Below are 20579 nucleotides of genomic sequence, written 5' to 3'. Positions count from 1 at the left end.
TTGTCCCTTATTAATTGTCTTAAGAAACTTTGTGTAGAGGGCAGCTCAACGCACTGCAAAATGCAGTGCTGGGGAGCTGCTAGCAGGCCAACCACCACCTTAATTTGCTCAGAGGCCCAAATTTGTATCTATACATATAAATTAGCATGCACAAATTTTATACAAATTTGTGGCATAGTCTAGTGCCCCAGGTCTTTTAATAAGCAAGCAATGCCCCTGGTTCTTAGGTCTGTAGCCTCAAATCCCTTTTAGCTGTTCAGCACTAATTAAGGTCAGGTTGTCAAGTAAGCATGCCATCAGCTAATGGGAATAGGTTGCAAACTGGCCAAACTGCCAATCCCTTTCCTAGAACAATGCCACATTAAATTAAATCCCCCGGGCTCCTTCTACAACCTATTTTCATTGTGGTTTTATAGCAGGTGCACAAAAGAGGGAGAGATTTTGAAATTTTGTTTTGGGGGGGGGGGGTTAATATCCACAAGTGACCGCGCATCGCAAGCAATTTGGAAATGAATGTTGGGCCTGAGAACTTCCATTCTTTGGGAACATGTTTTCTTCTCACGGTTCTGAGTGTCTTATTAGACTGGAAGGCTGATTCGGTAACATTACTGTATTTTTTGCTCTATAAGACGCACCAGACCACAAGACACACCTAGTTTTTGGAGGAGGAAAACAAGAAAAAAATTATTCTGAATCTCAGAAGCCAGAACAGCAAGAGGGATCACTGCACAGTGAAAGCAGCAATCCCTCTTGCTGTTCTGGCTTCTGGGATGGTTGTGCAGCCTGCATTCGCTCCATAAGACGCACACACATTTCCCCTTACTTTTTAGGAGGGAAAAAGTGAGTCTTATAGAGCAAAAAATACGGTAAATACTTGGTGGGTTCTGCTGGCTGGGAAAGTGTGTTTTCAGGAGTGGATCCAACTTTGCTGCGATGTACCTTGAATCTGAACAGAAAGCTGTTGGTGTAGGGTCCTCTCCCTTGCTCTGGACAAAGAGCGACTATCTTGTTTTTATCCACGCAGTTACTTGCAAACCACAGCAAGCTTATGTTACAGGCTGCTTGAACTAGAGCTGTGTGCAAATAGCTTCTCAAGATCCTCCATCCTATTTTCATCTGACAAAAGTGGGCTTCGGTCCATGAAAGTTTAAGCCGTAATAAATTGGCTAGCCTTTGAGGTGCAATAGGACTCTTTGTTTAAGTTTTAAATTCCTGCGAAACATCAAACTGCATGAACTGAAACGAAAATAGCTTGACTAATTTTCTCTAGCCAGTGTAACTGAGCGGTTGGCAGATCCGACACAGTGTTATATGAACGTACCATCAGGGAAAGGATTTCTTCATGAGCAGCATAGAAGCCAACTCCAGGGGGCTGTAGGTGCCTGAGCACCCACAATAATACAGTTGTGGGGGGTGGGCACCCACAAAGTCGATGAGGAAAGCTGGCAGGTGGCAGTGGCGCTGTCTCCGAGAGAGAAGCAGTTCAGTTCCATCCTCCACAGACAGACAGACAGGTATCCTTTTCTGGGAGGGGGGAGCTTGGATACAGAAGAAGAGTCTCTCTGCCTCTGTGTTCAAATCCCTCCCTGCAGAAAAGGGTGCTTCGCTGGGTATGGAGAGGAGGAAGAAGAGGTGCCACTGTTGCCGCTGCAGCACAGATATGCAATGTTACATGCACACACCTGCACATAGTGCGTGTACATGCAGGCATGGGCTTGTGATGTCATGTGACTGTGTTATGGCAATGGGCACCCACAACTCTGAGGGTGAGATGGCGCCTCTGATGAGCAGTGGAACATTCTTCCCTTTTCTTCCCCGAACACCGTACCAAAATCTGTCCCAGGGGTTTCCCAAAGCCTCTGGAGCAGATTTGGGGAGGATATAGGTTGCATGTGGGGAGAGGAGGGGGAGAAAGTCCCATTGCACACATAGAAATCCTTGCACTGATGACATGTGTTAGTTGAATACTGCCCAGGGCTTCCATTCATATTGAGCTGAACTGGTCAAAACTTTGACCATGGTCAATTGCGTCATTGGAACATATTGGCATGAGAGAGATATGGCTTATAGGTGCAGTAACATTACTGTAAGCTTAGAGAACTCTTTCATGGGGCTCATTTGACACACGGACTGTCAACTGACTTTGTTTGTTTCCCCGAGAATGTAATTATAACTCGTGCTGTGTGTAAAATCGGCCCAAGCAACGTCCTTGGCAGAGGAGCCACTTGGCATTGCTAGAGAAAAACCTTGCTTCCAGGGGAGATATAGGCATTTCAATTTCCAGTTTCTGGGTTTCTGTTTTGGCAGCGATCTTCAAACCAGTTATTCTGGACCAGAGCCATAGAAGTCAGTGGGACAGCCCTAGCATTGCAGGACTGTAGCTTTGAATTCCTTGCAGTGTACTGAAGCGGAGAAATCTATCTCTGCGACCTCAGGGGCTGCTTTGTACATACTTCAATCCTTCCCCACTGACGTGGAGCCTTCGTCTCCAGGGCGGGGTGTCAGTATAATGGATTAGTGGTGCCTGTTATCTTCTTCATCACCAGCATCTTTGCCTATCTTCATATATAAATCAGTATTGCAGATCATGGTCTTCTGTTATTCTGAGCAGTTTACGTGGGAATCCATTTACACTAGTGTAATCCTTTTTAAATCAGTGAAGCTTCACCAATGTACATGGCCATTGAACCAGACTGTGCTATTAAACCGTGCCAAAATTAGCCTTTATGTTTGGGGCCGGTGGGGTGTTGTGCTTTGCTGAAGAAAGAGGCAGCTAGGTGGTATATTGGACCTAGACTCACAATAGTGTTATCTTGGCATTATCCTGCGGTCCTGGTGCCCTCCACAAAGAAACGAACGAAGGAGGTAGAGAAATGTTGGCTCAGCCTTCCCAAGGAGAGCAGGGAAAATAGCATCGCCTGTCAAATGGAAAGGGATGAAAACAGCAGGGAGAGGAATTACATCTCCAGGCTTTCAGAAGACGATTGCAATCAAACGAAAGTGTGTAGCGTTTGACAGTTTCCCTTTTAAAATGGCTCAATTAAGGAAGAATCTGGAAAGATCTCTGGATGCCTCTCCTGTAATTAGAGATGTTATTACAACCCCCCCACCCCCACCCCCACTGAACATTAGGCTTGTCATCTTGAGTTCTGAAGGGCCAGCTGCAATGGAGGGAGTCCAAAGGATGCTTGACATGAGTGGGAGCCGATAGGTGCTGAGATGAGGAGGTGATGTAGGGAGGGGTGCCTTGGGACAATAGGATGCATTGTTACTGGAGGAGTGTGTTTTCCATCTTCAACAACCTTAAAGAAATATATTGGACATTCCCCTATGGCAGGGATGGGCAGCCTGTGGCCCTCCAGACATTGTTGGACTCCAACCCCCATCAGCTCCCAGCCAACATGGTCAATGGTCAGGGATGGTGGGAGCTGTAGTCCAACCAAATATCTAGAGTGCCACAGGTTTCCTATCCTTGCACTAGGGAATACTCCAGCAGGGAGTATCATGCTACCATGTACATTCAGACCCAAAAGATTTGTGGCAAGGTGCCAATTTCCTAGGAATCTGCTTTTTACTAGGTCAGAATACTGGTCCATCTGTATATTCTGATGGACAGCAGCTCTCTAAGATCTGAAGGCAGAAATCTTTCTCATCGTCTGCCTCCTGATCATTTTATTTGAAGTGTTAGGGACTGACCCTGGAGCCTTCTGCAAGCCAAGGGTGTACCCCACCACCAAATTGTGGTCCCTCCCACCAGTGATGTTCAAACGTTATCAGGTGTTCTGTGGTTGGTATCTGAAGACAACACCGCCCCAAAGACAAATTTGTAATTAGTCTTCCATTAGTGACCTTTCCTTCCTGTCAAGTATGTTCTAGTGTGAACTTCAGGTTGCAGACGTAGCACAGTTAACTTGCCTCCATGCTGCTGGCCCCATTGAAACAGAAGGAGAGATACTGATAGTGTAGGATATGTAACAACTGGCGGGGGTATTTTTATCAGGACAATGGTGCATAGGACAGGGTTGTATCAATCCCCAGGTTCAGTACCCAGCATCTTCAGGTAGGACTGGGAAAGACTCCTCCCTGAAATCCTGGAGAGGCACTGCCAGTCAATATGAGATGGACCCGGATCAGCCTTTCTCAATCTTGGGTCCACAGATGTTGTTGGACCTCATCTCCCACCAGCCCTGGCCACTGGTATTGCTAGCTAGGGATGGTGGGAATTGTAGTCCAACAACATCAGGTGACCCAAGGTTGAGAAAGGCTGACCTAGATGGACCAGTGGTTTGATTCAGTATAAGGCAACTTCCTATGTAGCTATGGGTCAGGGAAGAGCTGTAGTTGAGTGGCAGAGCACATGTTTTGCATGCCAAAGGTCCCAGGTTCAGTCCCTGGCATCTCTAGGTATAGCTGGGAAATAGCTCCTGTGTGAAACCCTAGAGAGCCACCACCAATCAGTGCTAGGCAAGATGGACCAATGGTATAAGTTGCTATAAGGCAGATTTCTATTTTCCCCTACCCCTGTGCTGAGAGCTTCAATGAAATTGCCCCCACCGTTGACTGCTTTTTAAAAATAAACAAACTACAAACTGTGGGAGATCCTATTTGTCCAATTTAGCCCTTTGGAGGACAATATTCCTGCATTATGTTTAGGGATTTGGGAGTAATTTGATTCTGTTTGCATTCAGAAGCAAACCTACCCAATGTATACTCTGCAAAACAACACATGAACCAAAATTCACATAACCACCCTGTGAAATTTACACTTTTCCAAATTTTGCAATGCAGTTCTTCAGCCAACTAATGTACATAATCATGTATATTGGGGTAAAATGTGCGTTGAAATGCATATATTTGTGAAAACAGCATACAAAAGTGCATTACAGGACACTTGATTTGTAAAAATATGTATATTGAACAATATTGCACACACAAATGTGTGTCTTATGAGAAATTCACACTAAAAGGCTGGTGAATTGTCAGGAGGACTTTAAAAGAATCCCAAACTCTTGTGAAAATGTGACGAGCTGAATACTGGACAAATGAGAAAGTGTGAGAAAGCAAAGCTGATGGATATGTCTATCCCTTGTTATGTTATCCTTCAGCTGCTACATACAAAGTACTAGCAGGAACCAGTGGGGTGATAGGGGCAAAGAATGGGAATGTGCCCCTCATTTTAGAATCCCTTTAGTCCCCCAACCTTCATGGAAGCCCAGGTTTATGACAGCTTACAAGCCCATGGGGGCAATGAACTAGTGGCCTTCCAGATGACTACAGTTCCCATCATCCCTGACTTTTGGCCAACCTGGATGTGACTTGTGTGAGACCACAGGCTCCCCATCTCTCGCTTACCATTTCAGACAACGTTTTCACCCCAAACACTTTCAGTCCATCAAAACCCTCCAGTTACTATGGCTAGAGTTCAATCCCCAGAAGTGACCATGTGAATGGAACTTGGATCCTGTGGCTCACGTTAGCAGGGCTTCAAACCGAGTTCTTGTTAATGAATTTCTATACCACTTATGTGACCAAAATGGCTCCTAAGTGGTTTACAAGCACAAAATCAGTTATAAACTATCTGTGCATAATTCACACACACACACACACACACACACACACACACACACACACTCCAGTGAAACATCCATAATTAAAATATACAATAAAACAAGCTTGTCAAAAAGCATAACAATTGAAACATTTAAATGAGTGATTAAAATAATTAGATCAGGAAGTTCAAGTTAAGGCTGGACAAGGAGCTGAGATGAAAAGTGCAGTATAGATTTCCAAGCATCCTAAATAAGCCAAATGGTGACATCATCCTGCAGCAAAAAATATATAAAAAACTTAATAGAAAGGGATATTAATTTACCTACATTTCTATACAGAAGAGGAAGGAGAATGGAAACGAGAGAGTTCGAGTAGTGAAGCTATGAGATGGGATTATGATCTACTGAGCATAACTGTTTGGAGTCCCATAATTAGAATGTCAAAAATTGATGGCTAAGATTTACACAGGGCAGCGCAAGAGGGAAGAGGTAGCATTGCGATGTGCTATTTCAACAGAATGAGCTAAGGCAGCTATATACTTTCATTATGAAGATGGCGTAAAAGCATTGGACACATGGAACTCAGAACCAAGGAGGAAATTATAGATGGGATCAGCTCCAGCCCCTGCAGACTGACGATGAATGATGAGGCTGAAATTTTCCTAGACGGCTAAGTGAGGAATTTAGAAATCACTCGGCGCTTGTTCTCACAAGTGTCTTTAATTGGCTTAAAATGAACCAAATATGCAGAATCAAAAGTGTTTGAAGCTGTGATAAAAAGGCAATGTTATGATTCAGAATATAGAACATCCACCTGGAGGAGAAATCATTCTGCAGTCTGAGGGCATTTACAAGTCTGGTGTGTTACGAATATCACTTTCTGCTGAGCTCCAAAAGTTAAAAGCAGGGCTGGATGAATCTGTCACCCTTGGTTTCTCTCACATTCTCTTCCCCCCCATTTTAACTTCAGTTTGCTTTAAAACAAAAACAAAAATCTATGCATATCAGTTTGCATTTTTGTGGGCATTACTCCTAATATATGCATTTTTGTACACAAATTTGCCTAACCTGCACATTTTTGCACACAAGTTCACCTAACATAATGCAATTTTGCATGCTATTTTCTGTATCTGTTTTTGTGCACACTTTCCCTTGATATCCATGCTTTCATGTGCCTATTTTGCTTGGAGATTTGCTCTGTAAAATTAGGAGAATTGCAAAATTTGAAGGATGGTGGTATTTTAGATCACACATGGTTTGGGCAGGGCAAATTGGATTGTTTTGCACTGTTAACTACTAGTTAATAGATTCCTTGAGACAGTAATGAGGGCTCCAATATTCTGTTGGTGAAAAACAGCCTCCATGAATAAAAGAATGGGGGGGGGCTTGCACACCCAGCACAAATGCCCCAAGATCACATTGCAGGGGGGGCGCACACAAAAAGGAAGATGCAGAGACTAGCTGAAGGCTACTGCACAAGACCAAAATGAGTAGATGCAGCCATACCTGCCAACTCTATGGAGCTGGGATACCTTGCCCCCCCAATTCCTCTGGGGGCTCAACCCCCACAGTATTTTTCCCACCCTGCCTGTCCCTTCTTCCCTTGCTTGCTTGATCCTTCCCTCCATGGGGCTTGGCACAGAGCAGCCAAGGAGGACATGGGCAGGTGGGCAAGCCAGCAAAGAAGGTGGTGGGGGCAGCAGCCTCTTCGGGGGCCACCCCCCAAATACCATAGTTGCAGCCAGAGCACTGACGAGATCACCTGGCCAGCAGGCACTGGCAGCGGGCAGCGGAGAGGCAGGTGCCTGGCCAGCACATGAGGGAAGGAGGGAAGAGAGGCAGGCAGAGCAAGAAGCCTGACCATGCTGTTGATACCACCACCAACTATCTGCCTGGGCATGTGCTGCCCCGACCCCTGGATCAGAAGGAGCTGCTGGGGCCACGTCACTGCTATGTTTCACTCCGCCCAACGTTGTAACATCGTCAGGGTGGTGCGCAGAGCCCTCCAATTACGTTAAGAAGATGGCAGCTATTGATGGGACAGTGTTTCATACTGTCCTGTGGTGGAGATGAACAGGGGAGGCTGTCAGGCTTTGGGGAAGCTGCTTCCTCCCTCCCGTTGGCCGTGGATAAGCAGAACAAAGTGAAAATATTCTCTTACCAGTTAAAGAGGTTTTTAATGTTCACAGAGAAAGAACAAAGACTCCATTCTCCCAATTAAGGTTTCCACCCACTTCCCCCCGAGCCACCCCCGTCACTTTCTCATCTGGCAACCTGATCTCACAACCATTTGGCCTTCTGTGTAGCTACCTTATCTACTCTCCGTGACCTTGGACTGATCGTTTGGACACTTTCCAGCGAAAGGGAGTCTGTTAATTCTCTTCTCCCTGTTCTTCTTCTTCTCCTAGCTGTTCCCCACTCAGTTCTGCCCAGCTGTTGTCTTCTGAACTATGTCCCTCTGCAAACCGCTGCTCCAAATCTATACTGCTCCACTGTTCCTGGTCAGCTTCATGATCCTGGTCAGGAGCAGGGGGAGGGGGAGGCTCCTTATCAGAGTAGCTCTCCTCAGCTTGGTCTCTGACAGTGGCCTTCTGACTGCAAATGGAAACCTCCATGAGGACTCTCTGATGGTGCACAGCAAACGAATGTGTCTGAGCCCTCCCAGTGTGGAATTTATGGAGCATCTAGATCACAAAGCCTATGCTGCCACTGTGTGTGTCTTTTCTGAGGATAGTATTTTCTGATGGGGGCATGCATCTGCATACCAGGTGCTAGGAATCACAGGTGGGGAGAATGTTTTTACACTCAGGTTCTGCTTGGGGGCTTCCCGAGGGCATCTGGTTGGCCACTGTGAGAACGGGGCGGGTATCCAATTAACATGTTCCATCAGCACAAGGATTTCTGCTTGCAGAACTGAAAACAACAACACCCCTTCTGTGCCCTCCCCATGTCCCCCTCAGATCCACCCTGGAGAGTTGGAGAACCTGTTCCTTATTCCTTTTTGTATCACATCTTGTTATATTAGGAGCCTGCAGTCAGGGACTGCTTTAGTTTTCCATATACGTACTTTATAACACTTGGAAAATATTGGGCACTTTATAAGAGTTTAGCAGCAGCAACAACAATAGCAATTCAAATCAATAATTATAAGAATTGTGGTAAATAGTATTTGTGAAGTTCGTAACTATGTAAGGCATACAAAGGACTTCCAGCACTTGAGTTCTATATAAACGTTCAGTTATTCTCCCCCTCCTCCTCTAAGATGATATATTCTTCATGTTAAGTGTTACCCATCATGCTGCTTGTTTGACAGCTTGGATCAGGCCTCAGACACTTGATGAAAAGAGGCATTTATTTCATGAAAATGGAGGGGAGGCCCAGGTCAGAGGATGAGCACATGTCTTCTGCATGCAAAGGTCCCAAGTTTGTTCATTCTTCCTCTTTCTTTTTGCTTAATAGATAATGGCTCGGTCAGAAGAGCAAGAGACTCTTAATCCCAGGGTTGTGGCTTCAATCCCACATTGGATGAAAGATTGCTGCATTGCTGGGGGTTAGACTGGATGAGCCTTGTGGCCTTATCCAACTCTAGAATTGTACAATTCTATTATTATTCTTTCTCCTTTCAGACCAACATTGTCTCCCGGTCCCTGGCATCTCCCATGTGAAAAGGATCAGGTACTAGTAATAATAATAATAATAATAATAATAATAATAATAATAATAATGATTTATTATTTGTACCCCGCCCATCTGGCTGGGTTTCCCCAGCCACACTGGGTGGCTTCCATAGAAACCAAAAATACACTAAAATATCACAGATTAAAAACTTCCCTGAACAGGGCTGCCTTAAGATGTCTTCTGAATGTCAGGTAGTTATTTATCGCTTTGACATCTGATGGGAGGGCGTTCCACAGGGCAGGTGCCACTACCGAGAAGGCCCTCTGCCTGGTACCCTGTAGCTTTGCTTCTCGCAATGAGGGAACCACCAGAAGGCCCTCGGCGCTGGACCTCAGCGTCCGGGCAGAACGATGGGGGTGGAGACGCTCCTTCAGGTATACTGGGTAGTAGGGGATATGGAGGACCCCACCCAGCCCTGCACAAACACATCTGACACCCCAGAGAGCCACTGTCAGTCACAGTACTGGGCTACCTAGACCAAATGTCTGACCTGGTATACAGCAGCTTCCTATGATTCTATCTTCTCAGAAATGGAATAGCACCAGAATTTGTTGGTGCCTTCCTGTCTGGGGACAGTAAGATCACGAGCGAAGATTCCCATAACAGAGGAGGGCTCTAATAACTGATAAAGCACGATCCTGGAGGAGCTGGCTTCATAACCTCCTTACTGGAACTTGCTCATATTAGGAGACGAGATATGAAAACTTCCTTTTGCAGGACTCAGCCTGCCTCCATCCTGGGCTGAGTGAGATCCAGCAGCTCAGCCCCACCCTAACCCTAAACCGAGGTGCATCCCTTTATTCACCCAACCTTCATGAAAGCCCATGTTTATGACAGCTTACAAGCCCAGAGAGGCCCTCTTCTAGAGAGACAGCTTACAAGCTGAGATAGGATGTTAGGCTAGTTCAGCTTCAGTGAACTACTGAGAATTTACCCCTGAGAAGGTGCTTGATTTCTGAAGTGAGGTTTGTTGAGGATCAAACTTGCCTGGATGTTGCACCTTCTGCTCTGCACACAACACCTTGTCCCCAATCTCATCTGAGTGGTGGGAGATGACTGTATTTATTCCGTGACATGCATAAAGGTAAAGGTAAAGGGACCCCTGACCATTAGGTCCAGTCGTGGCCGACTCTGGGGTTGCAGCGCTCATCTCGCTTTATTGCGAGGGAGCCGGCGTACAGCTTCCGGGTCATGTGGCCAGCATGACTAAGCCACTTCTGGCAAACCAGAGCAGTGCATGGAGACGCCGTTTACCTTCCCACCAGAGCGGTACCTATTTATCTACTTGCACTTTGAGGTGCTTTCGAACTGTTAGGTTGGCAGGAGCAGGGACCAAGCAATGGGAGCTCACCCCGTCACAGGGATTCGAGCCACTGACCTTCTGATCAGCAAGCCCTAGGCTCTGTGGTTTAACCCACAGCGCCACCCGCATCCATTTGCACATGCATAAAGGAGCTCTATTCCCCCCCCTTTCCCCCCTCTTTCACTTGTTATTTGAGTGGAGACAAAGCAATAAAAACAGCTGTGGAAGTAGCTGGCACCTCTATGACACTCCATGCGATGTTGCAGGCAATAATGGGGAGGGCAGAACACAGCGATATCAATTCTGCGGGACCTGGAAATAATAGGAAGCTCATCGACCTCTGGAAAACTAGGATCTTCACTTGTGGATAAGCATGGATGAAGTTGTTGACTTCAGTTTTTCATTTTCCCAATCTTTAAGTTTAGTTTGCTAGGCTTCCTCATCAGTTTGCTTAAAAAAAAAAGTATTTACAAGAATTCATTAGCATTTTAACATTTCTTCTAATGAACCAATTTTAATGCAATCTAGACAATTTCTGTAATTTTCCCCAATTCGATGCATATCTGTATGTTATTTTCCCTGATATACACGCATTTTTGTGCACTTTCCCCATTAATACTATAGCAATGGGTACATTATTTGCTTGGAGAGCCGTGCCACAAAAGTTTTAAGAGAACTGCAGATTTCAAAGTTGTGTTTCAGGTCATCTATTGTTTTGGGAAATATGAACTAGGTGGTTTTCATTACAATATGAAGTGAACTGCACCCCCCCCCCCAATCCCCACTCTGAAGAAGCAATATTTTCTTCATTATTACTTCCTGGAGAAATCCCAGACCTTCCTGAGGGCACAACTGTGTGAGATGATGCTTTCCTACTCTTTCCAGAATGCCCCTTGTGGCTTCTATCCTGATTATTTCTCTGCGGGATGTCAATAGCCGGCACAGAGTTGACACTAGCCTTAGATGAGGGGCCCAACCACATCAGACTGGTAGGAGTCAGGTGTGAATTATGCACTGTGCAATGAAAGTGGATAGAGATAAGTTTTTCTCCCACTCATAATACTAGAATTTGGGGGTCATGTCATCCAATGAAACTGATCAGTAAGAGTTTTAGGGCAGGCAAAAGGAAATTCTTCACACAGAACATCATGCATTTATAGAATTGGTTGCCACCAGATTCTAGTAGCATGTTGTTGTTGTTTAGTCGTTTAGTCGTGTCCGACTCTTCGTGACCCCATGGACCAGGCACTCCTGTCTTCCACTGCCTCCCACCATGTGGTCAAACTCATGCTGGTAGCTTGGAGAACACTATCCAACCATCTCATCCTCTGTGGTCCCCTTCTCCTTGTGCCCTCCATCTTTCCCAACACCAGGGTCTTTTCCAGGGAGTCTTCTCTTCTCATGAGGTGGCCAAAGTATTGGAGCCTCAGCTTCAGGATCTGTCCTTCCAGTGAGCACTCAGGGCTGATTTCCTTCAGAATGGATAGGTTTGATCTTCTTGCAGTCCATGGGACTCTCAAGAGTCTCCTCCAGCACCATAATTCAAAAGCATCAAATCTTCGACGATCAGCCTTCTTTATGGTCCAGCTCTCACTTCCATACATCACTACTGGGAAAACCATAGCTTTTACTATACGGACCTTTGTTGGCAAGGTGATGTCTCTGCTTTTTAAGATGCTGTCTAGTAGCATAGGGAGCTTCAAATTCAAGGTTAGGTCTACCAATCTTTCAAGTTCAAAGGGGACTTCTCAGAGGCATGTGTTTGGCCACTATGGGAAATACCATGTTGGCTAGATCGGGGAGGGGGGGAGGAATCCTGTGGCTCTCCAGATGTGGCTGGAGTTCAGCTCCGTCACCCCAACCATTGGCCATGCTGGGTGGGATGATGGGAGTTGGAATCTAGAAATATCTGGAAGGCCACAAGTTCCTCACCCCTGGGCTGGATAGACCTTTGGCCTGATCCAGAAACGTTTCGATGTCCTTCTGCATCTGAGTTGTATGGCACTCTATAACTCACCCTGAAGGCAACACCTTGACAACTTTTGAGCAATGCTCCTTTCTCAGAGGTGGGGAACCTGTGGTCATCCGATTACTGATACCATATAGCTTGAGTCCATCTTTCCAAAGGGGGAAGGGTCTCTGTCCTCAACCCCAGCACACCAATACTTCTTACTAGGCTCCATCTCCCATCATCCCTAATCAGTGGTCATGCTGGTTAGGACTGGTGTGAGCTGGGAGGACCAACAACATCTGGAGGACCAAAGGTTCTTCATTCCTATTTTATACAATGGTGCCATTGATTGAAATAATCTTACTCTTCCCTGCTCTTTCCTAAGACATATTTCAGGTGGATTGCCCCACCCCAAGGTCAATTGCAAGGGAACGTTGGAATCACCTCCATTTCTGCATCGTTAGCGTTGGCAAGCCCCTAATTTTCATTCATGTGGGGCTCCAATAAGCCAGGCACCTCGATTTAATGCCGAAATCACTCCTCTTTATACCTGGAGGCTGGTGCTCTCTGTTAATTTAGTAACAGATTTGCATTTTTATCACTTTCTTGGCTTAACTGATGAACATTAATTCCCTGCAAGTTTCTACAATTGCTGGATACTTAATTATTTGGCCAAAACCTTCTGCAGAGAGAACCTTGTGCTATAAAAATGGCAATTTCCATCTTGATCTATTTTAGTACTTTTCAGAAGAAAAGAAAGGGGGGGGGGGAGAGAGAAAAGAAAGAAAGAAAGAAGCAGGATTGATCCCTGAAGCAGCTCCTGCCCTGCGACTCGGTGGCAGAATAAGAAGAATGGGTGAATAATCTGTCTGATTTCTTTAGCTGACGAATGTCAGTTCCATTTTTATATTCAAGTCTGTCGACATTGCAACAGATTTCATCTTTGCCTTTCGTTCATCAACAGCTATTCTGTTCCTTTCCATCACTCTTGCAGGCTCCCCCCCCCATTTGAAATGGGAAAAGAGGCTGATGGGGGGCGGGGGGGGAAAGAAAATTTGTGCAGAAACTGTTTTTCTTTTCGCTCTTCCAGAAACTGAAAACCTGGGTGATTGGTATTTATCACAAGGCAGGAATCTTAAGTCTGCATTAGATACTGTTACAGAAAGGTACATAAAAGATGGATATATCATTTGCCAGGGCAAAGCCTGCCGGGCTTCTTCTGAGGGGTTAAAGGTCACATGAACAGTGGTGACACGTTTAAAAAGTAATAGCGTTGCTTAAAAGAGGATTAATCAAGTGTAGAACTACACCCCTCCCCCCAAAACAAAATTTATTGAAAGACGGTACCTGCTGACCAAGCGCTGACCTCAGCTTAGCACAGGCTGAGACTTGAGTTGAAAGAAGTGTATCTTGAGATGGAAGAGAAGGGCAGTCCACAGACAGAGGACAGAAGGTTCACAAGGGCCTGAGGCAATGTGTGTGAGAGAGTGGAGGCTACTTGTCATAACCTGGAAAAATCTTGGTGTTTATATTAAACTGCATCACCTCGAAATGTCCTGATAGCAGGGGAGATGTTGAAGGGCAGGAGAAGGCTCAGAAACGATGGCGATAATTTGATTTATTACCCACCCTTTAGCCTGAAGTGCCAGGGCTTCTGAGGATGCAGTTTTTGTATCCTTTCATGCTTCTACAATTAGTGCAGGTGGCGGAGTCCAAAAGAGACAACGATGCTTGCTCCTTAAAACTCCTACATCGCTTGGTATCCCCTCCTCTTTGAGTCTTTCACTTCCATTTAAAAGAGCGCATTGGAAAATCAGCCGCAAGAGAGCTCGCTATCTGGATTCTGATGGCAGCCCGGAGTGTGTGAACTGCGAACATTAACGCATATTTTCAAATCAAATGCACATTCTCACCTGATTTCTCTTCTTTCTGGAAACCCCCCAACCAATTTAGCTGTCATTTATGCAAGACTTGAGAGTTGACAGTTTAGCTTTGGTGTGTATACATGTGTTTAATTTGTGCATCTCCCTGGCATGGCACAACCACAGTCATAATAACTAAAAAAAGGGGGGAAGGCGTGTGTGTCTTGTTTATTGACATGCAGATCTTATGTGTGACCATAGGAGAAGGCAGCTTTTTAATTACCTGGGTGGTGATGGGGGTGGGGCAGGGTCCCAGGCCTGCCCTTAATGAGTTGTTGCATAAGTTAGCAGATGACACTTGCCAGCCCATTAGCTGTGGTTTCTCTTTGTCAGAATCTCCAGGTCTGCAGGGCAAGTGGGTACCTGTGTCCCGGTTTGATTTGTTTCTGTTTCTGCAAGGACAAAAACGAATGGCTTCATATTACAGGGAAGGTCAATTTAGGCCAAACATTCACCACGACCTTCCGAACTTTACAAGTGATCCATGGAGCAATATTATCAAACCAGCTGAGGAAGTTGGGGAAACTCTTTTCTCCTTGCCCCGTAGAAATTTCAAAGCGGGAAAAAACAAGTCAGGTGCATAGATGTAGGTTTTGTAAAGCCAATTGGTCATTGTGAGGAGAGCTCCTCTGAGGTATAAATTTAATAAGATGCCTTGTGGTGGCATCAGGCTATTGGTCCAGCTACCTTGGAACTAGCTGTACTTGCTGGCAACAGCAGCTATGCAGGTCTCAGGCAGAGGTCACTTTTATACCTGGTACCTGATATTCTGTGAAGGGAAAATGCTGAAAATACTCAGTGGTGAACAGGACTCTGAACAGGATGAAGCTGGGTGGGATCTTTGGCTCATGAAGTATCCATTATTGGACTATGGCCTCTCCATCTGCTTTATCCTAACTTAAACGCAGTATAAGGAGTCTCTATAGGAGTATACAGTGGTACCTCGGGTTAAGTACTTAATTCGTTTCGGAGGTCCGTACTTAACCTGAAACTGTTCTTAACCTGAAGCACCACTTTAGCTAATGGGGACTCCCGCTGCTGCCGCGCCGCCGGAGCACGATTTCTGTTCTCATCCTGAAGCAAAGCTCTTAACCTGAAGCACTATTTCTGGGTTAGCGGAGTCTGTAACCTGAAGCGTATGTAACCTGAAGCATATGTAACCTGAAGCGTATGTAACCCAAGGTACCACTGTATTGTATTTTAAAATGGGGTTTCAGGGTTTTTCGGGGTTTTTGAACGTCTTATGCAGATTTTTCAATTTCATTGTTCTGTATGGGACAATGACAACAAAGATATCATATCATATAGTATCATATCATAATGTAACTCTGGGCTAGGCACTGAAACTCAGAGCCAGTTTGGGTGGGTTTGAATCAAAAGGCCAAATTTGACAGGTGGGTGGGGTTGCCCACTTGCCAATCACCTGACATTATAGTGATGTCAGGTGATGTTGCACCTTGAAAAACTGACTGTAGGGACTTAAAGAGAAGCATGGGGGCAAGCAGGTTTGCTAACAGCACCATGCTGCTCTTTGAGCCTTTCAAAACTGAAGGTTTAAAGAGCAGCATGGAGCTGTTAAAAAAAAGGTTTTCAGCCCAGCACTGAACTTTGGTTTCATGAGCCTGTTCCCAGCAGAAGGAAACCCCCCACGGGTCTAGTTATTGGCTGGCGGATGTGCTTTTTAAAAATGACCTCATGGTCAAAATTTGACCAAACTATTTCCCTCACATGGTGACAATTTCCAGAGTTCCTTTGGAAGAGGGTTTGACTGTTAAACTACTCAAGGAATTATAGTTTTATGAGGGGAATTGAGGCCTCCTAACAACTCTCCTGCCAACCTAGCAGTTCAAAAGCACATCGAAGTGCAAGTAGATAAATAGGTACCACTCCAGCAGGCAGGTAAATGGCATTTCCGTGCACTGCTCTGGTTCGCCAGAAGCGGCTTAGTCATGCTGGCCACATGACCCGGAAGCTGTACGCCGGCTCCCTCGGATGAGCACCACAACCCCAGAGTCGTCCACGACTGGACCTAATGGTCGGGGTCCCTTTACCTCTACCTTTAAAAACTCTCAGCACTCAGGATTCTTAGAGGAGAGCATTACCAGAGGCACCAACTGGCACCAAAGATTAGGGGAGCCAGCGTTGTGTGTGTGTGACATCACGCGCTTGTTGCACATCACGTGACATCGCATCAACATGTCTGGAGGAGCTGCGGCAGAGCTGAATGCAGCGCCAGCATGGCTTCAACGGCTGACAGCTCTTCCTCTCTGGTGCTTGGCCTCTTCCTGCTCTAGCTGTTGCCATTGGGGGACCCAAAAGAGCTTGGCCCCAAGGACCATGACTACTTAAAGTGGTATGAAACAGTTTTAGCCGTATAGTGCAGATGGTTTCAGCAAAACAACCATCTGAGAAAATGGGCTTTGGTCCATTTGAAGCTTATACAGTGGTACCTCTGGAAGTAAATGGGATCCGTTCCAGAGCCCCGTTCGCATCCTGAAGCGAACACAACCCGCGTCTGCGTGTCTGCAGGTCACGATTCGCCACCTTAGCGCATGCACGTGACATTATTTTTACCGTCTGCGCATGCGTGAGTGGTGAAACCCAGAAGTAAGACGCTCCATTACTTCTGGGTCACTGCGTAACGTAACCCGAAAATACTTAACATGAAGCAACTTCAACCCGAGGTATGACTGTACCATAATACATCTGTTACGTCTTTACGGTGTCCATAATAATGATAGCTGTCAAAGACACAGAAGGTATCTTGCTGTCTCCCTGTGATGCTAGAGAGAATGGGATCATAAGGCCTGGATCCAGACTAAGTTAGCTGAACTCAGGTTCAACTAATATTGGGCTCAGGGGCAGAGGAAGGGGGGTGCAGTGGGGGCAGCCGGCCTGGGTGTTACCACTGAGAGGAGTGACAAAATGCCGGGTGGCACTCACCACGCCCGAGCCACACGTCTCTCCTGGGAGTGACGTGGTGGCTTGGACACCCACAGGCTCCATGCTGCCCCAAACGGTCCGCCCATCACATCCCCCTCAGCTGAGACTTATTGGAAAACAAAACTCCGAGGTGGCTCTCTCCTCTGGAAGCTAAGGCCCGAAAAAGACCCAATATGGAGGCCAAATGGCCAAAATATTGGGAAATATTAGAAAAAGATGGAGACAATTGGAAACTGCAGAGTTTGGAGAAAATGAAGGATAGAGTGCGAGACTGGTTACATTACGCTCAGATTAAAGAAGTTTTTAAAAATGACAAAAAGTTAGGGTTCCAGGTGGAGAAATCGAAGTTGGAAACAGAATTGTTAGAACCAAAGACTAAGGTATTATCAAGAATGTATAACTTGCTGTTAAAATGGAACACACAAGACAAAATGGTTAAATCGGCTATGATAAAGTGGGCACAGGACATTGGGCATAACATTATGTTTGAGGACTGGGAAAGGTTGTGGACCACTGGGCTGAACTTCACTGCATGTAATGCTCTGAAGGAAAATGTAATGAAAATGATATACAGATGGTACATGACCCCAGTTAAAATTGCCAAAATATACCATTTGTCTGATAATAAATGTTGGAAATGTAAAGAAAATGAAGGAACATTCTTTCACCTCTGGTGGACTTGCCCTAAAGTGAAGGCCTTCTGGGAAATGATATATAATGAGTTGAAAAAGGTATTTAAGTATACCTTCACTAAGAAACCAGAGGCCTTCCTTCTGTGTATTGTCGGCCAGAAGGTGTTAAAGAAGGACCGAACATTTTTTATGTATGCAACAACGGCAGCAAGGATACTTATCGCTAAGAACTGGAAAACTCAAGATCTACCCACACTGGAAGAGTGGCAGATGCAGCTGATGGACTATATGCAATTGGCGGAGATGACTGGCAGAATCCGAGACCTGGGAGAAGAAAGGATTGAAGAAGATTGGAGGAAATTTAAGATTTATTTACAAAAATATTGTAATTTGGTTGAATGTTAAGAAGGATGCTTGATCATAAATAATTGGCCACCACTAAATTAGACTGGAATTTGATGATAAGTGAGATTAAGGAAAACATAAACCCTTTGGAGAATTGCTAGATTATATTTAAATGAGTGGATATAAGATTGTAAACAAGATGATAATTTGTTTGAAAATACTTTTTAACGATGTAAGTGGGAGTAGGAGACGTGAGGAAGTCCAAAGAAGTTATGAAATTTTGTTATGATATAAGTAATGTTGTTTATTATCTGTGTATTTCTTTTATAAAAAAAAACCTCAATAAATATTTATAAAAAAACAAAACATCCCCCTCAGCTGTAGGGCGGCTGAGTGGGAGGAGGCAGGCAGACTCCTCGGAGGCCCCGCACAGCATCCTGCCCTGGTTCGCCCTGCCCCGCGGGCGGCTGGCCCTGCCCCTGGGCGCAGGGCATGCGCACTGCCCCAGGTGCCCACTTGGCTGCTCCGCCGCTGATTGGGCTGTGGCCAACCAGCCTCTACAGTAGACCCTTTGAAAATAAAGAACTTAACTGACTCATGCCTATTAACTTCAGTGGGTCTACTCTAAATAGGACTTGGTCTGGATCCATGCCATAGCCCTCATGGATATTTTCTTATAATAAGCATATTCCTTTAAAAAGAGTCTTATGACACTGAACAGTCAGAGCATTTATTCTGATCTACGCAATTGTAAACTGATGAAAAGGAGTCTTGTCCTTGAAAGCTTTTTGCACACTAGCCTTTTAAGATGCTTTTTTTTTTTGTATTTGCTTTAGCAGACTTCATCCATATAACTTCACCTCTAGAATTCATTTCTCTATTTTTTACATTGGGGGAGTGTGTGTGTGTGTGTGTGTGTGTGTGTGTGAAGAAGCTGACATCTCTCCATGGCTTCCCTAATCCTTGTCTGTGGACTGACGGTGACGGCTTCAGCAGTCATGTTGCAAGGACCACTTTTTGCTCCTTGTTTTGCTAATTCAGCACTAAACCAGAAGCATAGCAAATGCAAGATGCTGCCGCAGGGCTAACCTCTGTAGAGGGTTTAAGTTAGGGTTCACCAAGCAGGCCCCATCTCCAGAATCGACTTTCGCATACCTAGATCATGCAAAATAAGGAAGAATCAGTGCCATCGGTTAAATTTATAAAAGCAACTAAAGTATGGAAACCCTTTCCTAAGGCAAAATGAACACTATCTCACCTGTGGACTGAAAGAGTCTTTCAATATACACAGACTGCATTTCTTTAATCCATTGCAAAGTTCACAGGCCACTATCTGGAATTGGAGGGCATGGCTGCCAAATCAAAGGGCATGGCTTGTCATAGCACCTCTCCTTTGCAGCATTAGGGAATAACAACAACAGCTTTCTCTGCTGAATGCTAAGCAGTGTGGTCTGCCACCTAGACCGGTTGCACCGAATGAGCAAAATAAATCCACCCAATGTCTTTAGAGACTCTGCACCTACCCAAGGGGAGCAATTCTTTTCAGGCTGCATCCCATGTGTCACTTTTCCTCCACGGGCATACAGTGACGGAGGAAAACACCTATATACACTGCCATCGTTCCATGTAGACGCTCACAGTGAAAAATGGGGGTCAAGTGGAGAGTGGAATTGAGGTCACAGCCATATTCCTCCTATCCATCTCCACACCATCTCCAGCTGAAGATGTGCACAAGGTCCACCCCATGTCTAAGTTGTACACCTGTGGGCTCTTCAGGTGCAGTTAGGGACCTTGTTCTGGACATAATATTAAAAGTGGATGGTGTATGGACAGGAGAGGGCAGGATCAAGGCTGCTGCCTTGCTCCTCGTGTTTTGGCTTAATGTGTGAATACACTGGTGTGTGTGCAAACTGCACATGTGACAAGGACCCTCACTTTTCCAGGGTATCATGAAGAGAAAGCTCAATTATGTGCAAGGGTTCTTTAGGGGAACCAGTGGAGGTCAGGTGCATAACAGGTGTGATCCTAGCTATCCCACACACGTGCACACTGAACGTCTGGATGGTGAAAGCTCACTTTTCGCCGGCTTCCAATTAGTGAACTACAAACAGTTCTCTCTGTGGGTGAGAGAGGAGAACAGCAGCAGCAAACCCTTAGTCGGACTCGTCCTCAGGTTCGCACGTAGCTGCCGCGTTGCCCCTCCCACCTCCCTGCGTTTGTTCTAACACGGGCAGAACACGCACCCTGCCTTCTCAC

General features: G+C 45.5%; 1 protein-coding gene and 1 long non-coding RNA gene across 8 annotated transcripts in view; one reads left to right on the top strand and one right to left on the bottom strand.

Annotated features, from left to right (window-relative positions):
- Window positions 1–20579, top strand: part of ROBO3 (roundabout guidance receptor 3) — a 329951-nt gene that overhangs the window by 102672 nt on the left and 206700 nt on the right. The gene's annotated exons all lie outside the window — the stretch shown is intronic.
- LOC310832234 lies at window positions 10706–20554 on the bottom strand. The gene is made up of 3 exons (XR_014558178.1): window positions 19413–20554; window positions 14627–14795; window positions 10706–10980 (listed from the first exon to the last, which is right to left on the bottom strand). It is a non-coding gene; the product is annotated as an uncharacterized lncRNA (long non-coding RNA).

This window comes from Podarcis gaigeae (assembly GCF_964106915.1).
Source record: "Podarcis gaigeae genome assembly, chromosome: 15".
In the NCBI taxonomy this organism is placed as follows: Eukaryota; Metazoa; Chordata; class Lepidosauria; order Squamata; family Lacertidae; genus Podarcis; species Podarcis gaigeae.
The sequence above is the reverse complement of the archived record's forward strand: the minus strand, read 5'-3'. Positions and strand labels throughout refer to the sequence as shown.